Raw genomic sequence first — 12,265 nt, 5'->3', positions numbered from 1 at the left:
CTCATTTGAGCTCTTGATAGCGTAGTTCTAAATGTATTGAGTTTTAGAATCAGCTTACTGATAGTAACTTTGTCGTGGGAGGAATACTAAATTAATGAACGAAGATTATCATCCGCTGAAAATTTGTGGAATGACATTGCCATACAATGCTGTGCTCCAAACACAAATTCTCGGAAATTTCTTCCTCAAACTAAGACCTTTTTACGACCTCATTGGTTCAACTGACATAGGTTATTTTGCTTCTACGGTAGCAGAAACCCTTTAGTTTGTGAGCAGCAGTTCTGATGTTAAGTTTCTTGCTGTTCTTATTTCTGCTGCTTCTTTCCTCTGATGCGTCATTCCTAGGTTTTCTCTCAATTGTTGAAAACTTTCGCAATATGCAGCACATGACATGTTTAGATTGGACTGTGAATTACTGGCAAATACCTCTGGAACAGAAATAGAGAAAATTTACTGCTTGCCTCTTCTCTTGGAAGTGATATCAGTATAAAGTTGTTCTGTTTGGTCTTGACAGTTCGGTATCGGAAATCATCTGAGCTCTTGATAGTGTAGTTGTAAATGTAGAGAGTTTTAGAATTATGATTTATGTTGACAACTTACTGATAGCAACTTTGTCATGGGATGAACACTGTAATTTAGTGAACGAAGGTTTACATCCGTTGAAAATTGATGGAATGACATTAAATATACATAAATGAAGATGTCTAAAACATAATTGTACTATTTAGATCATATTGTTATAACTTCAGAAGACATACAAAGGATGAAAGCAATAAAAATGCCCACTTGCAAAAATAAATTTTTGTTTGGACTAGGTTTTAACAACGTAGATTTATGTCACTTAGTAAAGAAAACCTAGTGGCTTCGTATGGACGGACAAATGCCAAGAAACCTGCCAAAAGTTGTAGGAAGTCCTCATGAAAGATCATAATTTATATCACACTACTTGGACATTACCATTCGATATGGGAACCCATTCACGTGACTACAGTATAGCGGCTCGGGATTTCCTAGAATTAGGAAGAGGGTAAAATAAAGAGTATTACATAAGAGCTTTTGTGAATAGGACTCTTTCTAAATACAAGAGAATGCTGTGACCGAAAAGAAATCCATAGCAATTGCCTGAGGTATTAAAAAATTGAAAGGATGCCTATGGGAACAGAAAGTTATGTTTAATACTGGCCATAGAGAACTTACATTTTTGAAAACTGTCACCTACTATATAGCACACTGACAAGATAGGTGTTGTGAATTTTAAAATATTCCCGGCGAATTGACTGTTCAAACAAATTTCGGGCTTGCAGCCGGTCGTCGTTCAATACTTCGCACTTTATTTCAACTGGGTACCTGCCAGTCATCTTCAGGTGAGCCGTCACAGACTGGCGAAAACGTCCTCCGTTCCGCAATATATAGTGCACTGTAACTATTCTGCGCATGCGTCGAAAACTTGATAGTTGAACCACACTGCCCGCCGGCAGTGCCCTCGCTGGTGGAATAGCGGAACTCAGTCGCCCTCTGCATTACTGTTTGCCACGGCCGTCGGAGCACTCTGTCGTCTTCGATTTGAGCAAATCGTGGAGATGATGGGATTCCATGCACTGTCCAGCTGGTAGCCGCTGTCACGATTTAACAGATTTTCCGCCAGTCGTATTTCTACGGATTCTTTAATAATGGAGTCCCAGAAAGACGTTGCTGTGGACAAAATCATTGTTTTCTCATACTCCATTGAATGTCCAGTAGAAATACAATGTTCAGCAATAGCGGACTTGCTTGGCTGCAAAAGGCGCGTGTAACGTTGATGTTCAGTGCAGCGTTCTGTGTGTCGTTTGACCTATGTAAGCCATACCACATTGGCACGGTATCTTGTAAATTCCGGCCTTTCGTAGTAACAGATTGTCCTTAACTGATCCCACAAGGTCCGCAATCTTCAATGGTGGGCGGAAAACCACTTTTACGTGAATTTTCGGAGGATTCTTGCTATTTTAAACGAAGTGTTGCCAACGAAAGGAAGAAAAGCTAAAGATTGTTCCGGCATGTTCTCCTCTTTATTCACTTCCTGTTTCTTAGTTTTAACTGTTAGTGCCCTGTTAATCTGTCGGATGGAATACCCATTCAGTCTGCGACGGCTCACCTGAAGATGACTGGCAGGTGCCCAGTTGAAATATCGTGCGAAGTATTGAACGACGACCGGCTGCAAGCCCGAAATTTGTTTGAACATGATAGGTGCTATTTACACAATGATTTGGCTATGATGTATTTGTATTGTAAGAGGTGTAGACAACTGTGTTATTGATGCACTTTATGACTACTGTGTGATTCCTACAATTTTGCTAGCAAAACAGATATGGAGGGAACATTTAAGACAATATATTTCAGAGTTGTTGAGGAATGGAGGAAAAATAATGTGTATAAAAACTAACGTCACTATGAGAATGAAGACGACTGTTTGAAGTAAGTTAGCACGAATTTTGATGGAAAGATAGTGATGCTGAGAAATTAAGAAAATTAAAAAAATTTATGATCATATACTACATTTACGAAAGAATGTATGTTGGCCATCCAAGTATGTGTATGAGCTAACAGACGATTTTGATTTAGGTTTCAGCCATTGTGAGCCTAAAAATATATAGATGATATAGCAGTACACAACTTTCGTCATTTAATTACTACTCAGGTTTCGGCCTTTTATTCTACTTTCAAGTGACTGAGTTTATGTCAGTACCATATACTGTAAGACATAAAGCTCAAAGTTGGTCATAAATTAAGATAAATTTTCGCTCCTCTCGTAATGCCAGATGTACACTCATCATCTCATAAAAAACAATCAACAAATAGTAATAGGAGAAAGTCATATGACGTGGTTCCACTATTATTTATTGATCTTATTTATAAATAATATTTAATAATAATTATTATTATAGTAATAAATAATAGTGGGAGACAGTCATATGAAACGCTCCCACTATTATTTATTGATCTTTTTACAAGATGATGATTTTACATCTGGAATTTCGTGCGGAGCGAAAATTTGTCTTAGTTATGGTCAATTTTGAGCTTGATGTCCTGCAACATTTGTTAATGATAGAGACTCAGTAACTTGAAAATGGCATAAAAGGCCAAAATCTGGGTTGTAATTAAGTAAACAATACAGTAAAAATAGCGGTGTATTCATTTAAAAATTAATGTAGTAGATATAATACTTCTTAAAGACCAGGAAAAGCTGTGTTAAATTGATAAAGAAATTATTGAACCTTAAATTTATTTGTAATCGGCCATTATGAACAGAGAAAATGCCTCACTCTAATAGTCTATGCCTTATGTCCCCAATTCAGTTAGACTATTGTGTACATGTAACATTGTAGACCTGGAACTGTATCAGGATGGTAAAGCAGATCTATGAAATAATACGCATCTGACACTAATGTAAGTAAGATATACTCATCTAGCTGCAGGAAATAAATTCATTTTATGGTAATTCCAACCCAAATATACCATGAAACGATCTTTATTTCAAACTTACAGCTTCTTGTTATAAGTCAGGTAGCAGTATATACGAAGATAACAGAGTTTTATAATTTTCATTCTAATTTTTCATAAGCAATTTAATGGTACCATAAATGATGATAAGAATTATTAGTTTTGAGTCAATCAGTATTATGTATATCAGTTTAAATTCAGAACACTAAAATATTTTGAACAAGTTACAGATTGTATTAAATAGTGGGAGTGTAAAGGACACAATGAATAAGTAAGCAATCGGTAAATGGACTCAGTAATTCGAGAAAGTACTGTGAAAGGTGTTCAAAGGTACATGGTTAATATGCAGGTACAAGTAATAAGGATAAATGAATGACTTGAGAAAAGGCATGAGACAATGCTGAACTAAAATTGCATCTCCTGCAAGAAAATTTAATGATGATGAATATGTTAACTGATGTGTAAACTAGTTTGAAAGGGGATACCGTTAGCTAGAAAGGAGTGATCAGTTCCTTGTTGAGGATAGAAATATTTTCCTTTGTGCATTTTTGAACATTAATTTTGTTTCACGGTGTAAATGTGTTACTTTAGTCTCACTATGATGAACAAGAAACTTTATTTCATTAGCTAATTAACAGATGAAAAATTAATGTGTTAATCAGAGATGGCAACTAATATCATATGTTTGCTTGAATCAGAATTATCTCATAGTGGAATTAACAAAATTCTGTACATGTAAACATTTATGTGACACTGACGCTAAAAATTTTTGACACTATGGTTTTATATGTTAGGAAAATTTACCTGTTTATATGTATGTGAAAAATGTTACACACAATGCGGTTTGAAAGATGGCGACTCAATTTATTCGATTTCTCATAGTTCATTTACTTATATTGTTGTATGTACACTTTCCTTTCTTTTTAATATTATAGAGTGATGTGTACATTACTTGACTGGTTCAAAGTACAAAGGACACATTAAACAGAGTAATATGTGGCAGAGTCTAGATGTTTCTGTGAGTCTGTTCTTATCAAGCCATATCACTAAATGATGAGACACATGTAAACACAACCTTGAATTGTTGCACCATAAAATAATGTGTTTGCATAGGCAGGTAAAATTAAGATGCCTTGCATAGTAAAACAAGAAGTCACACAAGGGGATCACGCCACCACCACATGGCGGAATTTCAACAGGGGGATGCCCACTGCTATAGCAAATGGTAAAGCCACATCATCAAGACGGTTGCTTCACACTGTCACCAGACTGAGCGACCAGAGGTGCAGAAGTACCAACACAGCAGTCAGATCAAGCAGCCATGACTTAGGTGGCCTGATAATCTCATGTACAGGTCGAGGTTCACTTATAATTTGTGTAGAGGAAACAAGTGCCGTAACAAAACAAGTGTGGGCCAGGCCCATAAAGATATTCCTCATTTTCAGCTAAGAGACTGTCGGCATCTAGCTACGAGGTGAGACCTGTGACAGCCCTCAGTCTTCACATCTGCTTATCTATGGGTTCAACGGTTCCATACGCCTTCTCCAAGGCACTGTGCTCATACAGACGCAGGCACTGATGGCTACTCCTGCTGCATGTAGTCGATATCATGGTCATGTACACCCAGGCTCCTACTCTGAAGACCGGTAGCAGCCACTGGACCGTGTAGGTGACAATGCGAGTTGTCTCCCTGAGGTCGGCAGTCTCCGAGTATCGCCCATTCTGATGCTGCTGGTCCTTCTGAAGTGAGCTACCTGCAGCTGCGAACCACTTACTGGTCAGCTCTTACCTCGGCTGGCGTGACCTGCTGATGCCCCGTGAGTACTGGCTGTCTGTAGTTATGAATCAACTATTGTTATGCTCTGAATAATAGCAACTACATCTACATGATTCCTCTGAAGGTTACAGTTAAGTGCCTCGTAGAGGGTTGATCGACTCACCTTCAAGCTACTTCCCTGCGTTCCATTCTCGAACATCGCGTGGGACCATGAAACATTTAAGTCTTTCCGCGCGAACTCTGATTTCTCTTATTGTATTATGATGATCATTTCTCCCAATACAGGTGATCGCCAAAAAAATACACTACGGTAAAAGAAATTAACACACTGGGAAAAAGATGTCGCTTTTGATCCAACGGCGGCATATCTCATCTGAGAGACAGTAGAAGTACTATAGGAGGGCATAGTTTCCCGGCGATATGAACTAATAAAACTTTCTCGGGCTTCCACCGCGTCAAGTGGTTTGAAATCCACGAGCTTTCGGCCGAGTACTCCTTGGCCATTGTCTAGTGGTGACTGTCTTCTAGTTACTGCTTCCGTCCTTACATAGCCGCACTGCCTTCCGTAACGTTACTGTTACCCGCTCCAGCACCATACATGGCAATGAAGCGGGCGCGGCCGCAGCACAACGTAAACTATTACTTCTTCATCAGTTCTTTCAGTCTTCGGAATTGTGGGGATGATATTTTTCCAAAAGTCATATGGTATATCGCCAGACTCATACATCCTACACACCAACGTGAGCAGTTGTTTTGTTCCCACTTCCACCAATGATTTTAGAAATTCTGATGGACTATTATCTATCTTTTCTGCTTTATCTGACTTGAGGTCTTAGAAAGTTCTTTTAAATTCTGATTCTAATAATGGATTCCCTATCCCTTATAAATCGACACCTGTTTGTTCTTGTCACATTAGAGAAATCTTCTCCCTCACTGAGCGAGGTGGCACAGTGGCTAGCACACTAGACTCGCATTCGGGAGGACAACGGTTCAATTCCGCGTCCGGCCATCCTGATTTAGGTTTTCCGTGATTTCCCTAAATCCCTCCAGGCAAATGCTGGGATGGTTCCTTTGAAAGGGCACGGCCGACTTCCTTCTCCATCCCTCCTTAATCCGATGAGACCGATGACCTCGCTGTTTAGCCTCCTCTCCCCAAACAACCCCACCCCCCCCACCCCTCTCTCCCTCACAGAAGCCATCAATGTACTCTTTCCGCGTATCCGCCCTCTCGTCTGCATTTATCAGTGGAGTTTAATGTTACCAACCTTGCACTCAATTTCAGCGAAGCTTGTTTTGGTTTTCCTATATGTCGAGTCAGTCCTTTCAACCATCATTTCTTCTTCGTTTTCTTCACATTTTTCATGCAGGCACTTCGTCTTAGCTTCCTTGCACTCACTATTTATTTCATTTCTCAGCGATTTGAATTTCTATATTCCTGAAATTCCCAGAACATTTCTGTACTTCCTTCTTTCATCGAAGTGAAGAAGAAGTAAGGGATCTGTTGAATGGAATTAACAGTGTAGTAAGTGCAGAATACGGATTGAGAGTAAATCGAAGAAAGACGAAAGTAACGACAAGTAGAAGAGATTAGAACAGCGAGAAACGTAACTCATAACTGGTGACCACGAAGTACATAAAGTTAAAGAATTCTGCTACCTGGGCAGCAAAATAACTGACGGATTGAGCAATGAGGACTAAAAAAGGAGACTAGTACTACCACAAAGGACATTCCTAGCCAAGAGAAAATTACTACACTCATGCTCATAAATTAAGGATAATGCTGATACATGGTGAAACAATGCTCTGGTGGGCGGTTTGTGGGTTTAAATCACCTCGGGGTATGACCATGCGGTGCATTTACCTGCGGCCGTCGCATGGTGGCGCCCGCAGCAGTCCACATACGCAGAGGTGTGTTGGTGTATGTCAGTGTACGGTACAGCGAATAAGTGTGCAGACTTTTTCCGACGAGCTAATGTTGACTGTGTGTTAAAAATGGCTCAAAGAACACATATTGATGACGTTATGAGGGGCAGAATACTAGGGCGACTGGAGCTGGTCAAACACAGCAGGTCGTGTCCCACAAAATGTGATGTCAAGATTATAGCAATGATTCCAGCAGACAGGAAACGAGTCCAGGCGCTACAGTATGGGACGTCCACAGTGTACAACACCACAAGAAGACCGATATCTCACCATCAGTGCCCGCAGACGTCCACGGAGTCGTGCAGGTAGCCTTGCTCGGGACCTTACCACAGCCAATAGAACAGTTGTCTCACGACACACAGTGTACAGACGACGGAACAGACATGGTTTACTCGCCCGGAGACCTGCAAGGTGCATTCCACTGATCCCTGGTCAGAGGAGAGTTCGTAAAGCCTGGTGTCAAGAACACAGTACATGGTCATTGGAACAGTGGTCTCAGGTTATGTTCACGGACTCGGCCCGATATAGTCTGAACAGTGATTCTCGCGTGGTTTTCATCTGGCGTGAACCAGGAACCAGAAACCATTCCCTTAAAGTTCTTTAAAGGGACCTGTATGGAGGTCGTGGTTTGATGGTGTGGTGTGGGATTATGATTGTTGAACGTACACCCCTACATGTCTTTGACAGAAGAACTGTAACAGGTCAGGTGTATTGGGATGTCATTTTGCACCAGTATGTGTGCCTTTTCAGGGGTGCAGTGCGTCCCACCATCCTCCAGATGGATGATAATGCACGGCCGCACCGAGCTGCCATCGTGGAGGGGTACCTTGAAACAGAAGATATCAGGCGAATGGAATGGCCTGCCTGTTCTACAGACCTAAACCCCATCGAGCACGTTTGGGATGTCTTCGGTCGACGTATCACTGCACAACTTCAAACCCCTACGACACTTCAGGAGCTCCGACAGGCACTGGTGAAGGAAAGGAAGGCTATAACCCAGCAGTTGCTCGTCTACCTGATTCAGAGTATGCCAACCCGTTGTGCGGCCTGTGTACGTGTGCATGGTGATTATTTCCCATATTGATGTCGAGGTACATGTGCAGGAAACAGTGGCGTTTTGTAGCACATGTGTTTCGGGACGCTTTTCTCAACTTATCACCAATACCGTGCACTTACAGATCTGCGTCGTGTGTGTTCCCTACGTAGCTATGCTATAAGATCCAGTTTTGTGTAGTGCCACCTTGTGTGGCTCCACATTCTACAATTATCCTTAATTTATGAGCATAAGTGTAGTATCAAACATAGGTCTTAATTTGAGGAAGAAATTTCTGAGAATGTACGTTTTGTACATAGGACTGTACGGCAGTGAAACATGTACTGTGCGAAAACCGGAACAGTAGAGAATATAGAACCATATACAGAAAAATGTTGGAAATTAGATGGACCTATAAGGTGAGGAATGAGGAGGTTCTCCAGAGAAACGACGGGGAAAGGAATATATGGCAAACGCTGATAAGAAGAAGGGACAGGATGATGTGACATCTGTTAAGACTTCGGGGAATAACTTCCAAGTTACTAGAGGAAACCGTAGAGGATAAAAACTTTAGACATTCAGTGTGTCAAATTTTGATTTTAAATGATTCCAAAACGTTGAGTATAATAGTAATTGAACATATAAATTCTGCGATAGCTTGCGTATGCAACAGAACTCCTGCATGTGCAGTGAGCATTGTCGGCCAAGTACGTGTCAGTAATTGTTATGTAAGCACAAATACAGTCTACGCCAGTGAGTATTAAAAGCTATTTTCTACTCTAGGAATTGCAACCATATTGTTTCATTCGGAAGTTAAATTTTCTCTTAATCGCAGCTTCGTAATTAGAAATAAATTCTGCTACCTGATCGAAAATAATCTTTATAGTAACAGTACTTTACATCCGATCGTTACCAGTGTCACAGTAACGATTAGTTCTCCACTTTCCCACACCCTTTTGATTTCTATTCTTCGAAATTGATGGCTTTTCTGGTTATTATGTACTTTCAATCAGTTGACTGAAAGAATACGGAAAGTGAAGGAGTTGTAAAGAGTCAATGAAGAATCAACGAATAGTGTTAATACAAAGTAGGCGTAGCCACGCCCATTTGAAAACCTGTACGTATATTGCAGATCCAAAGAAACACGTTTAGAACGTGACTGAAGTGGTGCTTCGATCCAGCTATTACTATCTAAATGCAAACACAACCTGATAATGAAAGTGTGCTGGGAAAACATTTCGGGTTGATTCTCTTAATGTAAAGGGAAATGATACCTCACTGTGTTTATTTTATCGCAAATGAGTGAAATAGGCAAACGTTCTCTATGAATGGTGGTGAACTCACGAAGAGCAGTTGTGATGGCAGATGCGGTTCGTTAAGTATGACAAAGGAAACAGTAGAGTTTCTGCAAAATATCGAACACGATGTCCACCCAGAATGTTTCCTGGGTCCTGGGAGAGTTATTCCGCGCGGCGAGCTTGTATTTACTGCCACGAAGCTATTTATATTCGGACCGGTCGTTTGAGGTCTGTCGGAATCTAGTTGTACTGCAGCGCTCCGATTTTTCATTTGAGAATTGCCGTCAGTAACTGCAGCAGTACATGTGAACGGTGCGTGGGCGTCTACGTAGCGTGTACGTGTGTGTGTGTGTGTGTGTGTGTGTGTGTGTGTGTGTGTGTGTGACGTTCCAGCACTTCCTGCGATGACGTCAAATGAGAGAACTGATGGCATGCACTTCTCATTTCCAGTAATGGAAAATTCCATAACTCTGGTACCTGAGCACAATAACTACGTCGGGAACGGAGTACCTGATTAGTATTTAAAGCATACAAGTCGCTTTTTCTGATTTTTTTCCTTAGTCTGCTGATGTTTGCCGCTGCCCATTACAATTTCTGCGACTGAGCCATTTTCCTGATGTACATCTAACGTTCTCATTTAACGTCTACCAGCACCTCGTCCTAGTTGCTCTTCACATGTTCTTTTCCTCAGTCATTCTGAAGATAGCATCTTGTTTCTCATCAGCACCACTCCTTTTCATGTTCAAAAGCCTTAATGTTCTAATCTTTTGGGATGAATACTGAATAATCTAAATATTTAAACGTTTTCCTAAAGATGTATTTCACAAAGGGGCTGAAGTATACTAAATTTTAACTTCCTATCATGCCAGATTTTTTTTTTTTCTCTGACCCGTTTGATGCGACCCCAACGAATTCTTCTCCTGTGCCAACCTCTTCCTCTCAGCCCAACAGCAGCGCCCAGCGTCCTCAGTTGTTTGTTGGATGTGTTCCAATCTCTGTCTTCTCCTACAGCTTTTACCCTCTATGGCTCGCTCAAGTACCATACATATTGTAACACAATGTAGGGAAGCAGCCTACTCACGCCATATATAATTCATACGCTTTCCATTGTGTGCGATCCTAGTCCGCTCTAACTAGCTATGACGTCACGGATGTAGTGCAATACCTTAAAAATTAAGTAAATAATCCGAAAAATTGATAGCATATCAGGAATGATGCTAAAATGATAATGTGCTAAGTTACAGTTTAGTAACTTCAACAGTTTTCGAAATTTGGACGTTTTACATCAAAATCATCGGCGCAACAGAAAGGAGCTAGAAACTTCAAAATTTATATTCAGATTCCTTTTTCATTGTAATGTAATGGAAACAGCACGCCGGATCTCACAAAGCAATATTTTGGTTGAAATTCATGAATTTCTGTTTTTGTGTCCTAAAAGTTCAGAAGCAGGATAGATTAAGTAAGTGATTAGATAAAACTAGAACGTTTATATTTAGGTAGAATGGAGGTATGCTATAATAACAAGTATGTGTGAAGTTTCAAAAAGGTAGCTATAAAACTATAGCTGTACGTCTCTCCAAAGGTCAAGTTCAGAGCTAATCTGTTGCGTGCATTAAAACTAAAATAATTCTCTCGCCAAAGGTGTTTAACGTAGCCACATTAGAATTTTGTTATAATACTTACCTGTGTGCTGATTGCGCAATTAAATTGAGAGCTTCGTTGGTCCTCAGCGGATGAAGCAATTAATTATTTAGTAACTAGAAGTGGTCTTCTGCTAGTCTCAGCGGCTAGCCAGTAAGGCAAATGTTGTTGGCTGTGCCTTCAGCGGTCCGCACCGCTAGAGTAAGGCCCCAGTTCTCTTCTAGATTCATATTAGCGTGCACTCCGTGTCGGAAGCCGCGTCGCGTTTGTACAGTTGCAAGGAACAGCCTTGGATGCCGTATTACGTAACTCAGTATGCACTTAACAATGAGTTCGCATTAGGGTAAAGAGTTAATAACAGAACGAATCCAGTGATTTATTCTCAGTTTGCGTATGTCGTATTTTCACGTGTCGCCGCAGGACAAACTTTCTACCATTACTAGCGTGGCGTTTGATGAGTATTATCATCAAATTTTGGCGAGCATTCACTTTGAACATTTACATCGATAACAGTTATTGAACAGTTTCGTTATCTAGGGATAATAGGATCTGCGCAATAGACTCTGAACAGCTTTGATAGTACAATAGCTGATGTGGGTAATCATTTGTCTGGAATTTTACGCTTCATCGTTTTCAGAATATAGTGAAAATTGTTATAGTAAACTGCGTTTTCTATGAATCCCAGACATCATCCTAAATCCTCAGAATAATGAACTTCAATAATCAACAACTTTTATTTTCCATCAGAACTGAACTCTAATTACAGGCATCACGTTTTTGCTAATCATTTTCTGGTTGCAAACGTTCTAGTTAGACAGCCTGTGTTGAGAACGGCAAATTATAGAAAATGTATAACATTTTTCCTCCCACTGCCCCACAACAAGTCATTATCCTTTCCCGTCTTTTTGTTAGCGCTTTCCACATGTTCCTCTCTCCTCCGATAAAACGAAGGATCTTTTTCCTTATCGGTCCACCTCATTTTTACCAATCTTCTCTAGTAGTGAATCTCAATGGCTTCGATTCTCTTCTTTTATAATTTTTTCAAAGTTCATTAGTCACAACCATGCAACGCTGTATTCTAGACTTACAAATTCATAAATTTCTTCCTCAAATTAA

The sequence above is a fragment of the Schistocerca piceifrons genome, chromosome 4 (genome assembly GCF_021461385.2).
Source record: "Schistocerca piceifrons isolate TAMUIC-IGC-003096 chromosome 4, iqSchPice1.1, whole genome shotgun sequence".
NCBI classification, from domain to species: domain Eukaryota; kingdom Metazoa; phylum Arthropoda; class Insecta; order Orthoptera; family Acrididae; genus Schistocerca; species Schistocerca piceifrons.
This window is presented reverse-complemented; position numbering follows the sequence as displayed.